This window comes from Charadrius vociferus, unplaced genomic scaffold (assembly GCF_000708025.1).
Source record: "Charadrius vociferus isolate BGI_N301 unplaced genomic scaffold, ASM70802v2 scaffold472, whole genome shotgun sequence".
In the NCBI taxonomy this organism is placed as follows: Eukaryota; Metazoa; Chordata; class Aves; order Charadriiformes; family Charadriidae; genus Charadrius; species Charadrius vociferus.
The window spans coordinates 9,401,147-9,406,825 of NW_009647735.1; positions in this window are offsets into that span (position 1 = coordinate 9,401,147).

Sequence of the window (5,679 nt, forward strand, 5' to 3'; positions counted from 1 at the left end):
GCATTAAAGTTTCATATGGTTGTACTATGCTAGTAGGAATAATAATACATGATTCCACATGGTAACATCTCTTCTGGACATGAGTGTGGCCAGTTTATTATTGACAATGCGGTTCTTGCACCGGTATAGAGAATTCAGCATCTGAATCCCTGGTCATCAGTGACGGTGGTGAGCCAAGTAAGATAAGGGAATAAAAGTGTGTGTACACACTGGACCAGACCACAAAAAGCAGCTTTCACAGTCACTGTAGAAGAAACAGCACAATATATTTTGATGGTCTATTTGGGACATTTTCATAGAATCATAAAATGGTTTAGGCTGCAAGGGACCTTAAAGATCCTCTAGCTCCAACCCCTCTGCCCTGGGCAGGGACACCTCCCACCAGCCCAGGTTGCTCCAAGCCCCGTCCAACCTGGCCTTGAACACCTCCAGGGATGGGGCAGCCACAGCTTCTCGGGGCAACCTGCCCCAGGGGATCACCACCTGCACAGTAAAAGTTAAACATGAAATGACTTGGCCTATAAACTTCAAGCTACTACCCCTCACATTGCTGACATCTCTCAGGCTTGCACTCACATCTATCGGTGCAAGCCATAGGAGGCTCCACGTCAAGGTCTGGCTCTTTCAGCCTCTCCTTATAGGAGAGGTGATCCAGCCCTCGGATCATCCTCATGGCCCTCCTCTGGACGTGCTCCAACAGGTCCGTGTCCTTATGTTGGGGACTCCAGAGCTGGAGGCAGTACTCCAGGTGGCATCTCACCAGAGCGCAGCAGAGGGGCAGAATCCCCCCCCCTCGCCCTGCTGGCCACACTGCTGGGGATGCAGCCCGGGAGGCCGGGGGCTTTCTGAGCTGCCAGCGCATGTGGCCAGCTCATATTGAGCTTCTCATCCACCAACACCCCCGAGTCCTTCTCCTCAGGGCTGCTCTCCAGCCATTCTCTGCCTAGTCTGGATTTGTGCTTGGGATTGCTCTGATCCGGGTGCAGGACCCTGCCCTTGGCCTTGTTGAACTTCATGAGGTTGGCACAGGCCCATCTCTCCAGCCTGTCCAGGTCCCTCTGGATGGCATCCCTCCCCTCCAGCATGTCTACCTCACCACACAGCTTGGTATCATCAACAAACTTGCTGAGGGTGCACTTGATCCCACTGTCCGTATCACCAACAAAGATGTTACACAGCACCAGTCCCAGTACTGACCCCTGAGGAACACCACTTGTAACTGGTCTCCACTTGGACATTGAGCTGTTGACCACAACTCTTTGAGTGCGACCGTCCGGCCAGTTCCTTATCCACCAAGTGGTCCATCTGTTGAATACATGTCTCTCCAATTTAGAGACCAGGATATCGTGTGGGACAGTGTCAAATGCCTTACACATTTTGCTGCATTAAAACACATGCACACACACTAAAAACATGTGAAGTTAAGTTAAACATCACCTGGTGCTGGGGATCGGGTAGATCCAGAAATCGAAGCCTCCAACGCTATTTGTGCCGCAGCGGGTCAGTCATGTTTCTCGGTACTTGTGTTACCAGGAATCTGTATCACCAGGAGAGCCAGAGCAAGTTGATTACACCCAGGGATAGTTTTAAAATATTTCCAAAGTCTTGGAAGCTCCCCTAAATGTAAAACTGTGTTATTATTGCCACAGTCACAGTCCCATATAGCAGGGCATACAGAAAAGGTTCGTCTCTCTCCTCTGCAAGTGAAAAGCAGTTCAGAGAGCTTTTATTTAACTATAAGAACAAAACTTTAAAAAGGAAAGTGGGCCAGAACAGGGGGTTATCACACGAGCCACAGCTAACAGCAGTTGGTGAGGAGCAGGTGGGTTTTGCCAGGTGGCCTCTTTTACATCCCAAAGTGGTTTTGAGAAACTCTCAGGCCCTCTCAGCTCTTACTAAAGCGTGTAAGTGCGTTTTAAAAAGTTACTTATACACACTTTCAGTGGAAAAGCATGGATTTTCTTAAACATCAAAAGTGTTTGGGTGTATTCAGCTGTCCCTGAAAATACAGGTATCCGCTGCTGATCCAGGAGGGCTCTGGTGAGCTTGCCAGGCTCAGATCTGTCTTCATATCGCACTTGCCTTGAACATTCACAGCTATTAAAGAGATTTATGGGATTCTAGAAATATGGCTGTTCTGTCAGAAGTAATATGGTTTGGTTTCAAGGACTTTCTGTAGATATTTGTAGTATCCTTCTGATAAAGGCTACTCCAGATAAACAGAAGTGTTCTACCCAGACACTGTAAAGTGTCATATACTACCAGAAAAAAGAAAGAAAAATTAAAGATTTCTTCTTTAATTTTCTTCCTGTATGTATTTTTTAAAACTTAGAGTCAGCTCCCCAAATATCAAAACCTCCATGAAGTCTCAGGGCGACTAAAAAATTACAACTCAGATTAGAAGGAGATGTTTGAGATCCTCCCTCTTCCTCCCGTAACTCTGCGGTCACCGATGCCTTCACTGTCCTGCAACAACAGCAACACAGCAGGATCAGCAGCCCCAGAGCCCTGCGAAACCCCAGCTGGGCCCCAGATGAAGCGACTCATTCCTGAGCAAGGAGGGAGACACAGCAGGAGACCAGACAATAGAAGCTGTATCCTAATGCACATGCACAAGGGGGAGGCATTTACTAAATTTTAAGTGCTTGAATTAGGAACCTTAATAGTAGCTCTTTAACGTAGTGCTTTGGGCGCAATATACCGGGGGGGGGGTCGCGTGCCTCAGGAGCTGTGCCAAGCCTCATTTACCCCAAAAGCTCAGGTGCATTAGCACAGCAGTACTTACTGTGGCACTGAATTGAGCCCATATTTATGGCAGCATAAGTGAGCAACCACTGCTAAATAACGCCTCCCCTCCAGCCGTCGGTGCCACCGTGCATGCCAGCTCCCGGGCACAGATCCAACAGGCACCACCTTCAGCTCCTGCACCGAAGGAAGAGCAGCAGACCTCCTGGCCAAAATCTCTCAAGCAGCAGACTATTTCAGAAAAATCCTTTTAAAAATACATACTAAGACAAAATCCATCATAGCCCCCAATATTTAATAGCTACTAACCAGCTGATATTCTCCTGATTTCCTTTGATACTTTTTGGAAAATTTTATGGAAAAAATAAAGGAAAAAAAAAAAAGCAAAGCACCTGTAGTAGAGACTGCACTTTTTAGTACTTAGTAATGGCAGCTAGGGTCACAGGTGAGACTCAAACCCTGCTCTGATATTAGTGCAAAGCAAGATGCCACTACCTCCCTGTAGAGCTTACAACCTAATGAGAAATGAGCAGAGGAAGAATTATCACCCTGTCATTACAGACCGGACATCGAATCATAGAACCGTCTAGGTTGGAAGGGACCTTGAAGATCATTGAATCCAACCATCAACCCAACACTGCCAAACCCACCACTAACCCACGTCCCTCAGCACCATGTCTGCCCTCTGTTAAATACCTCCAGGGATGGCGACTCCACCACTGCCCTGGGCAGCCTGTGCCAGTGCTGGACAACACTTCCGGTGAAGAAATTTTTCCTAATCTCCATCCTAAACCTCCCCTGGTGCAACCTGAGGCCATTTCCTCTTGTACTAACAGAAGTAGTAATATGTCCAAAGTCACATCAGAGCCTGCAGCTGAGCTGAAAAAGTATAGTACAGTACCTGTACAACACCAAACAACCCAAGAGCATCATCTCATTGTCCCTGTTCACAATCCCTGAAGGGCAATGTGCACAAGGTATATACAACACATCCAACAACAGACACGCTCCAGAGCCATAGATGCTTTCAGCTCAGAGGTTCTTCACTCACAATAGTTCGGCAATACGCCCACAGGGACATTATTCCAAATCTCTGAAAATATTTTCTAGTGTAGGTTTTGCTTTAAGGACTGGAGAAGACTCGGTATTCCCTGTTCACCTGAAACTGAACTGGAACTGTAAAAAGCCAATACCCCTGAAAGTCATTACATTAGGATCTTTAAAGACCAGGCACAGATTCTACACAGGTAGAAAGAAACCGTGTTAAGTGATTAAGAATTTGATTTTGTTTTTTATATATAAAGAACAAATTTCAGATGGTGAATTCACTTTGGCAAGTTTCCATTTTTTGCTGTACTACTGCAATGATGATATAAGGCTTGACACTGAGGGCACCAGTCTCTGAAAATGTCATTAAGATTCTATTTTTGAGCTTAAGGCAAGTGAAATGACATACAAATTGCTGCAGTAGAGAGATGCTGTAGGTCAGGTCATGCAAGACCAACTGGTACTCACTTCCATCTGTGTAACGTGGAGTATTATCACTTTGCAGAAGAGGTAAGATAATTGGTCATAACACTCGAGCCAAAAAAATGTTGGCTCTCACCCCATCACCCTCCTCCTGAGGATCATGCAACAAAGGAATAAAACAGAGCATCACATTAATCTATGAATATCTGAGTAATATCCTCCTGCAAGTGCAGCCCTACCTAAATCAATGACAATAAACCCAGGCAACATACAGGATGTAGGTACTGTCTTTTCAGTTGACACATAACTAACTATGAAAAATCTTAGCCTGAGAAGGGGCTGTAAAAGATGCAGTAGATGGCAATACAGAAGTACTAAAGACAGCTAAAATACAAAGAGTGTAAGAGATGGGCAGAGAAGCACGGCAGGGAGCACCAGCAAGAGAGCACAGCCAGGGGAGTGGAACTCCACCGTGGTTGAGCTGGCAGGCTGCTCCCTTGAAACATCGCTCTGTTTTGCTTATGCTGTAAGGGAAAATTTGGCAGAAGAAAAATCTGCTGATACTACGTTTTAAACATTTCCTGAGAAGCTATACACAATACTTTTAAATCTAAATTTTGATTTAAGTTATTTTGTAGATATTGAATATGGGGGGAGGAGGAGAGGTCTGAAGCTATTAGCTTTCCCTTGTAAAATTATTTTAATAAGAAGATTCATGGAAAAAAGCCCACTAAGAATAATAGTACTGGCTGTATATCTTCTTTTCCTATAACAGAAAATCTGTACACTCCATCTCTAGTTCTGGGTACTAACATTTATATAGACCAGTGGGCTCACATCCATAATGAAAATTCATTTTCCTAGTTATTCTATGCAGTTCTTAACCCTATAGGAGTTTGGGGGTGTTTTTGCAGGAAAGCTAGTTTTAGGATCCCCGCAACAAAAACAGACTGTGATACCTTAAAACTGCATTTCTAAGATTATGTGAAGTATTGTCCCCAGGCAGCGGCTGGCTGTCAGCTCTCTGTCCCTTAGGCAGCCGCAGAGCCCAGCAGTGATGATAAACTGGTTTCTGGCCCCTGCGTACCGCTGACTTACATAAACATTAAAAGCAAAATGAGTCATTTGAGGCAGCAGACTTGTAAATTAGGTGGGAAGAAATGACCTGTCATAAAATTTCTTAAAGGTGGAAATTCAGAGCTGAAGACGCTCATCTTACAGATCTCACAGAAAAACTCAGTATTTTATGTAGGCAGGTTAGGAGCAAAATACATGACAATAATAACTTCACGGGAAATTCTCTTTCCCAACCTCTTCGATGCCCACATTGCCATTATGGCTCATGTTTTAAAATAGCCACCCTGATGCATTGTAACAGTTGAGTTACTCCCTGCGCATGTGTTTACTTCAAACTGCAAAAATAACTAGGATTAAGTCTAACCCATTCTCCTGCACTCCCACGTG